This window comes from Balaenoptera ricei, chromosome 7 (genome assembly GCF_028023285.1).
Source record: "Balaenoptera ricei isolate mBalRic1 chromosome 7, mBalRic1.hap2, whole genome shotgun sequence".
Taxonomy (NCBI): domain Eukaryota; kingdom Metazoa; phylum Chordata; class Mammalia; order Artiodactyla; family Balaenopteridae; genus Balaenoptera; species Balaenoptera ricei.
The window spans coordinates 68,449,861-68,459,333 of NC_082645.1; the positions used below are offsets into that span (position 1 = coordinate 68,449,861).

The 9,473-nt window shown below is 38.2% G+C and overlaps 1 pseudogene; it reads right to left on the bottom strand.

Annotated features, from left to right (window-relative positions):
* Positions 1–1,295: 1,295 nt before the first annotated feature.
* Positions 1,296–3,086, bottom strand: LOC132368392 (tigger transposable element-derived protein 1-like; annotated as a pseudogene).
* Positions 3,087–9,473: the final 6,387 nt, after the last annotated feature.

The window sequence follows — 9,473 nt, forward strand, 5'->3', positions numbered from 1 at the left end:
TGGTCCAGAACCTATTTTCTTGAAGCAAAACCATCATTTGCATTCTCTTCTTCAGTCCCTGCATTTTTTTCTGCTTATTTTTATTTTATTTTATGTTTTTTGAAGTATAGTTGATTTACAGTCTTTCAGGCGTACAGCAAAGTGATTCAGATATATATATATATATTTTTTTAATATACTATTCTTTTTCAGATTCTTTTCCATTATTGGTTATTACAAGATATTGAACATAGTCCCCTGTGCTATACAGTAGGTCCTTGTTGTTTATCTATTTTATATATAGTAGTCAGTATCTGTTAATCCCAAATTCCAGATTTATCCCTCCCCTGCTCCTTTCCCCTTTGGTAACCATAAGTCTGTTTTCTATGTCTGTGAGTCTGTTTCTGTTTTGTAAATAAGTTCTTTTGTATAATATTTTTTAGATTCCACATGTAAGTGATATCATATGATATTTGTCTTTGACTTACTTCACTTAGTATGATAATCTCTAGGTCCATATAATAATCTCTAGGTCCATATACATATGATATATACATATATCATATGTATACATATACAGTGGAGTATTACTCAACCATAAGAAAGAATGAAATGACGCCATTTGCAGCAACATGGATGGATCTAGAGATTCTTCTGTCCTTTCTGCAGCCAACCAAAGTATGGTGAAATCCTGCTTCAGGGCTTTAGGCATAGCGAGAATAAAGGCCCTTGGACTATGTGCTACAGTCCAGTTTACCAGAGCATTGCTTGGACTTCAGGATAGGAGCCCAGCTAACAGTAAAGTGATAATCTGCTTACTTGGACTATCATTCCTTGCTTGTAGCTATATCTTCCATTTGGTTGTGGTCTGGAGTAGGATTTGGACACTCCTAAATCCTTTCACAAATCCCATCTAAAAACACCCCAATCCCAACACAATCCCTAACATCACCTAATGATGTTAAGAAATAGGTCCATTGAGAAAAAGTAACCTGCCCAAGGTTACATGGTAGTTAGTGGTAGCCCTGTGGCTTGAAGTCAGGTTTCCTGATTCCCATTTAAGTGTTCAAAAATTTGATTAAATAGTTATAATAAGATGGACAAAATACAGAAAACTTCCAACAACTTGAAAGATATTGTGAGTTCAGAGATATTGTGAGTTCAGTTCCAGACCATGGCAATAAAGCAAATATTGCAATAAAGGGACTCACACAAATTTTCGGTTTTCTAGTACATATAAAAGTTATGTTTACACTCTGCTGTAGTCTGTTAAGTGTATAATAGCATTATGTGTAAAAAGCCAAATGTGCATCCCTTCATTCAAAATACTTTATTACTACAAAATGGTAAGCATCATCTGAGCCTTCAGTGAGTTGTAATCTTTTTGCTGGTGAAGGGTTTTGCCTCGAGTTTTATGCCTGCTGACTGCTCAGGGTGGTGTTTCCTGAGGGTTGGACTGGCTGTGGCCATTTCTTAAAATGGGACAGCAATGAAGTTTGACACATCTATCGACCCTTCCTTTTACAGATAACTTTTCTGTAACAAGTAATGCTTTTTGATAGCATTTTACCCACAATAAAACTTCCTTCAAAACTGGAGTAGATCTTCTCAGACACTGCCACTGCTTTATCAACTAAGGTTATGCAGTATTCTAAATCCTTTGTTGTCATTTTAACAATCTTCACAGCATCTTCACCAGGAGTAGATTCCATCTTAAGAAACCACTTTCTTTACTCATCCATAAGTAGAAACTCCTTGTTTGTTCAAGTTTTATCATGAGATTGCAACAATTCAGTCACATCTTCAGGCTCCACTTCTAATTCTAGTTCTCTTGCTGTTTCCACCACATCTGCAGTTACTTCCTTCCACTGAAACCTTCAACCCCTCAGTCATCCATAAGGTTTGGAATTACCTTCTTCAAAACTCCTGTTAATGTTGATCTTTTGACTTCTTCCCATGAATCATAAATGTTCTACATGACATCTAGAAAGGTGAATCCTTTCCAGAAGATTTTCAATTTAGTTTGCCCAGGTGCATTAGAGGAATCACTATCTTTGGCAGCTATATCCTTACAAAATGCATTTCTTAAAGAATAAAACTTGAAAGTCAGAATTACTCTTTAATCCATGGGTTGTGGGTTGGATGTTGTGTTAGCAGGCACGAACATAACATTAATCTTGTACATCTCCATCAGAGCTCTCGGGTGACCAGGTGCATTGCCAGTGAGCAGTAATATTTTGAAAGAAATCTTTTTGAGCAGTGGGTCTCAACAGTGGGCTTAAAATATCCAGTAAACCATGTTATAAACAAACATCCTATCATCCAGGCTTTGCTGTTCTATTTATAGGGCAAGGCAGAGTAGATTTAGCATCATTCTGAAGGGCCCTAGGATATTCCAAGTGGTAAAGGAGCATTGGCTTCAACTTTAAGTTACCCCTAAAAAGACAGCCAGCCTGTCCTTTGCAGCCAGACATTGACTTCTCCTCTCTAGCTATGAAAGGCCTAGATGGCATCTTCTTCAAGTGGAAGGCTGTTTCATAGACATCAAAAACCTGTTGCTTATTGTAGCCACCTTCATTGATTATCGTAGCTAGATCTTCTGGATAACTGGCTGCAGCTTACACATCAGCACTTGCTGCTTCACCTTGCACTTTGAAGTTATAGAGACAGCTTCTTTTCTTAAATGTCATGAACCAATCTCTGCTAGCTTCAAACTTTTCTTCTGCTCCTTCCTAACCTCTCTTAGTCTTAATAGAATTGAAGAGAGTTGGGGCCTTGCCCTGGCTTAGGCTTTGGCTTAAGGGAATGTTGCAGCTGGTTTGACCTTCTATCCAGACTACTAGAACTTTCTCCATATCAGCAATAAGGCTGTTTCACTTTCTTATCATTCATGTGTTCACTGGAGTAGCACTTTTAATTTCCTTCCAGAACCTTTTCTTTGCATTCACAACTTTGCTAACTGTTTGGCTGAAGAGGCCTAACTTTCAGCCTATCTAGGTTTTCAATATGCCTTCCTCAGATATTTCTCAAAGCTTAAACATTTCTTGCTTTTGATTTAAAGTGAGAGACGTATGACTCTTCCTTTCGCTTGAACACTCAGAGCCCATTGTGGGGTTATTAATTGGCTTAATTTCATTTTTGTTTTGTCTCAGAGAATAGGGAGCCCTGAGGAAAGGGAGAGAGAGAGGGGAATGGCTGTTCGGTGAAGCAGACAGAATACAAACAACACTTATAAATGAAGTTTGCCATCTTACATGGGCACTGTTTGTGGTACCCCAAAACATTTACAATAGTAACATCAAAGATCACTGATCACAGATCACCAAAACAAATATGATAATAATGAAAAAGTTTGAAGTTGGGAGAATTACCAACGTGTGACATGGAGATACGAAGCGAGGAAATTCTGTTGGAAAAATGGCACAGATAGACTTGGTCTACACAGGCTTGTCACAAACCTTCAATGTGTAAAAAACACAATATATGCAAAGCACAATAAAACAAGATAGTCCTATCATTTTTACAGTGCGCAAGCGTACAGTCTGCTTTTGTATAGAACTGAAGTCTTAGCCAAGCTTTACTTTTTTCTTCCAAAATCCTTTCCATGTTCTTAGCCAGATTCCCACTTAGGCAATTACATCCTGTTCATATAAACTGTCTTTATATCTCATTTGGACAGAGCACACTTCCATCTAATTTGTCTTGCTCTCCTAACTGGCTTTGCAGGCTTTTTGTGTGAGCTTGGAATTTCTGTGCTTCTTCTCTGCACTCCAGTACATCCTTAGGGAGCCATCAAATAAATTAGTTTTTTCAGTGTGCTAAATGGTACCCTGGTGCCCTGAAAGAGTTAATTCACCTCGGATAGGTGAGCAGTTATTCACTCAAGAACCATGACTGTGACTGACCCAAAGGGAGCGGTAACAATCCAGGCATATGGCCAATTAGCCACATGCTGGCTCAGCAGACATTCAGTAGGTAGGTACCCAACCATTGTTTATGCCCCATTGGAAGTGACTCAACCATGGAGAACATGTGACTGGTTCAACTGAGTCCCAGGTCACCCTAGGTGTAGAGGTGAGAAGTAGTTCTGCCTAAGAACACCTATTTAGATTTACATCTGACTTCTGAGGGATGAGGAGGGCTCTGTTTTTGTTTACGACCAGCCCTCGGGACTCCTGAGTATACACATTGGTTCTGCAATGGCCCTGCCCAGATAGGATATCATATTCCACAAAGGAGCATCTCAGGGGTTCCAACTGAAGGAAAAAATAAGTAATTATGGGGTGTTATTCCATCCTCTAGCACTATTCAATAGAAATATAATGTAAACCACATATATAATTTAAAATTTTCTAGTACTATATTAAGAAAATTGAAAATAAATAGGTAAAATTAATTTTAATCATATCTTTTATTTATACCCACAATATTGTCATTTCAACATGAAATACATATTATTAATGAGATATTTTCCATTCTTTTGTTTGTACAAAGTCCTTGAAATATGGTGTGTATTTTATAGTTAAAGCACATCTCATTTCAGTACCAGTCACCTTTCAAGTGGTCCATAGTCACATGTGGTGATGGCTGCCATATTGGCAGCACAGCTCTAAAGGTGGTCTGAATTGGTATAGTCTTGGAAAGGACCACATTTTGCTCTCTTCCCTACCTGTTTCTTTTTTTTTTTTTTTTTGGCCAGGAAAATCCAAATCACCTGAGCTTGCTCAATTCTTTGTAAGTTTGGTCCTGCATCTTCAGAATGTTTGGTCCTGCATCTTCAGAATGTTCTACAGACTTGACCAGTTTTCATAAATGTTTGCACTGTGGGACACTTGTATGCTTTTTATCTCAATTCCTGGCATAAAAGCCAGGCTGGAATATGATGAAAGTAGAGCTATAGCATTTCCAGACATGTGGAAACTAAGAGGAAAAGAATCTGTTTTTCCTTCTTTTTCCTTGAGATAGAGGGGAGGTGAGAAATATTAGGAAAATTAAAATGGAGTTCAACAGTTTCATGAAACATTAAGAATCCACTATGAGCCAGGCCCTTATGGCACAAAGATGAAAAAAGCCATAATTATAGCAATTGAGAAGATTGTAGTTTAGCGGAGAAGACTGTCCCAAGAATGATTTGATATGCTATAGAAGGTTAATGAGAGGTAAGCACAAGTTTTATTTGAGCAAACTGTGTGGTATTTAACCTAACCTGGGATACAAAGACACCTTCTTGGAGGAAATGGGAATAACAATAGTGAAAGCTTGGATGCCCCAGATGAGAATAACTAGAAGTAGAGCACCACCTGAAACCTAAAGCATGTACATCATGCTATGAGCTGACTTTTTTTCTGTAAGTGATGGGAAGCCATTGGGACTTTCTAAGGGAGTTACCAAATTAGGTTTGTGTTTTAGATGGATTACTCTGACTACTTTATGGAGGGTGGATACAAGGGGTGGGAGAGGGGGCATAGGAGCAGAACAGAGGAAAGGAGACAAAGTAGGGGGCTGATACAAAAGTGCAGTGACTGACCAAGGGCGAGGGACCAGCCTAAGGCCATCGTAGATACACAGGAAGTAAAATCAGTAGGTCTGGGTAATTGGTTAGATCCAGGAGATAAGATTCAAAGCAACTAGGCAGAGATTTCAGGAAGAAAGTCAGCGTAGAAGTGAAGATGGTTACTTTTATTTTTGAAAAGCCTGAATGTGCATCTGCAACATCGCCATGGACTTCACCAATAGGCAGTTACATACAGGTCTGATGCTAACTCACGTAGATAGTAAATAATACCTACTATTTACAGATCATTCAAAGAGGTCAAGGACTTAACATTTGTAACTCCATTTAATGGCCAAAGTGACCTTATGAGGCATAAATTATTACGATCAATTTTACAGATGTAGAAGATCAGGCATAAGTGTCACAGTTAGTAAGTTAATTGGATCACACAGGAGCCAAGATTAAAACTCCAGGCAGTCTGAACCCATAGCCTCCAATTGTACTCAAAATTTTATCCTAGTCATAATACCATAGGCTAAAACTCATGAGTGGCGATGATATCGCCCAAGATGAGGATGAAAAGAGATCAGTGGGTCAAGGACTAAACATTTTATCACTTATAATAAACTTGAAAGTGCATTGCTTTTCACATTTAAATATATGATAAATAACTTATTTGCTTACAAATTTAGCATGTTTGGTTTGAAAGCTTGAAAGAATAGATTGTTAATAAATTATAACTTTATAAATGAAATGTTGCCCTTCTAACAGTTTTTAGTTATGAAGTAAGGTATAACTAATTACAATAATTTGATTTTAAATATTTTATATTAGTTTGTAACAAATGGTTCAATACTTACACTATCTAGGTTCTCTTTGTTTTTGCCAATTTATGAAGAAGCCAAATTTTAAGAAGAAAGGAAACTAATAATACTAAAAATTTAAACTTAAGACAATTTTAAGACCTGATAACTTCCATAGTGTTAAGTGGTCACACAAAACTATCACTGTCTGGAAAGAAACCTCTTCTGCCCGCTGTCTGCCACCAATTTCCCCATCCTACCTCCCGCCATTTTTATCTTTTCAGTGGTAAGAAAATAAATGATTATGTTAAAAATCATTTAATGAAACTTTCCCATAGGATGATTATCTATGTCTATTTATTTTTATTGTGTTACTGTCATCACCAGAGCTTTTTGCTTGGTGCCCCACTTGAACATGGGTTCCAAAACCCAACGCTTTATAGGGCCCAAGGTCCCCACTCCTCCTCATGGCCTCCATTTCTGTTTTCTGTACCAAGAGTCTATTTAGATACTGTTAGATAGTTGCTGTTTGTATACAAATCAAGACACCACTTAGGACCCCAACACTGTCACCCACTCGCCTGAGCATTAATGATCACCCCCCTTACACTAACGCTACCCTCGCCCACTGAAGGTGGCCTGGCTACAGCCCGTTTGATATGACCTTTGAATGTTATAATTGGGTGACTCTCAAAGTCTAGCTCTTACAGCCTGATTAGGTCTCTGAGAAATGTTATCATGTATTTCTAGCTTCCCTCTTTCGGTACCAGCCTGCCATGGAGTGTCCAACATGGCTCTTGGCAAAAGGTGTTTATACTTTTATTGTAATTGCTTTTAGTGTACAGGGACTATAATCACACAGTAGCATGTCTGTTCTAGAAAATCTTACTATTTGCAGGCATTTCAGAAAGTGTTTTGAAGAAGTAAATTCTAGATGACAAAATAAATGAACCTTTTCTATCTGCTTAAAACTCATAAAGCAAAATGATTTCTTTTTTGGTTAAAGAAACTGAAATATCCTTAATAATTCTACAGCTAGACTCTCTCCTAAAATTCAACTAACTAGGTTACAATTAAGTTGTTACAAGACTGATAACTATATATAGAATGATAAATTCATCAGCTAGGCCTTATTTAACACAACTGTCAAGACTCAGTCTTTTTTTTTTTTCTTCCTCTCAGCTGTGCCAATTAGCCTCCTCAATAACTCATATCTAATCTTAGGCAGGTTTGGAGCCTTTCTATTCATGAAGCTGGTCAGGTAGCTGCCCAGTTGACATTTTCTGAAGAAGCCCAGGTCTTACTAAAATCCTCTCATATGCCAGCCTTACAATGTATCTACAGTCATCATTAAGTAATGTTGGGAATAAAAATCAATGACTTACTTATCCAGTAGAGCTGCGATCCATTTGCATGAATAACTGCACTTGTTACCCTGAGTACAACCTATTGTCACCATAACAAAAAGTATAGTTTTTCATTTATTTTTAGAATAAACAAATACTTACTGAGTGATTATGGCCCATGCGCTAGGCACTGTGAAGGCCCTGAAGGTACATAAGAGAACATCACAACATGGATTAAGTCTCTACTCTTAATGAGTCTGTATTTTCATGTATACTGATGAGGGGGGAGAAGTATTGGATGGTGTATTAGCCAGGGTATAGGCTAGGTATGCTATGGAAAAATATATCCCCCAAACTTACTGGCTTCGGAAAACAACGCTTTATCTCTCTGTCACTTCATGCCCTTTGCAAGTGAGTCCGGGCTTTGCTCCACATCTCTTCATTCTGGGATTAGGCTAATAGAGAAGCCACTATCTCCCAGGGAAAAAAACATTCTAGAGGGTCTTGCACTATTCATTTAATGCCTTGATCTAGAAGAGATATTGTTTCTTCTACTCCCAACTTGATGATCAGAATTTGTCATGGGAACTTATTCAAGTGCAAGGAGACAGACACGGCTGGGAGGCAGAGAACTGGAATATCTGAAGAGCTTTAATGACTTCCAGGGACATGCAAGTTCTGAAGTTGAGGGGAAGATAGGTAGGGGCCTTCAGTGTGGCGAGTATCCTAGGTCCCACAGAATAACATCTTTGGAGCTCTGGGCATCCGAGATGAAGCCTGAAAGATAAAAGTGCTGGAAAAGGGGATAAAGGAGCAGAGGAAGAAGAATTGCAGTTATTGATTATCTACCCTGTTTCAGTCATTTTCATTTCATTATATTGTTTAAACATTTAAATTTAAGGGATTGAGGAGGAAAACAAAATGTTAGCAGTGAACAAGGAGCTAGAGGTATCCCAGAGGTAAACTAGACTCACTGAGCCATCTGATTTAGATTTAGTAACATGGTACCAGATATAACACGGTACATGCAAACTGATACCTGTGACAACTAACTAGGTAAACGTATTTGTTAGAATGCTATGAAATTTAAATTTTTAGAGAAATTTGGGGAATAATACAGAATTACAGTCCATACTTGATTATCAGAAATAATTTTGGAGAATGGGTGGAAATAAAGTAGGCTACAGGTAACCCAAAACCACACACAGTTCAAATAAAACCACAGTCAATGCTTCATGACCTCAAAGCAGGTAACCCAGTTTGCAGATCGATCAAACACTGAATAAACTAGAGTCGGGATCTAGGAAGATTTCATTTCTTAGCGAGGCTGAACAATTAGGTAATGACGAAATTGGAGTTGAAGGGCAGCTCTCCCAGATGCAGGAACTGAGGAGCCAGACTCTGGGTAGGGCTGTTAATAGAGTGGATCAAGTGTGGCAGACTTCAGGACTCCAGACCTGGAATCCTGTCCCCCGCCACTGCAGAGCTGATAATCAGGGCTTATGCCCCAGGGCTTGATTACATGCCCTGTGAGCAAAGTGACCTAATCCCAAATCTCTGCTGCACCTTAAACACCTCCATCTGAAAACGTGCTAATCCACAAACCCATTCCTCCATAGACCAGTTTATCCACCCTCAGATAATCAGGCATTAATTGTATATGCACGTGTGTGTGCATTTTAATGCATCATAATTAGAAACAAAAGGAGCAATTTTCCACACTTGAAGGCCCAGAAATTCTATTTAGGATATAACAGAAACATTTCTTGATCCTCATCTTTTAATCCACATGTGAAAATACAAAGTGTATTGAAAAGTATCCCTACTAACTGCTTTCTATACTCCCAAAGT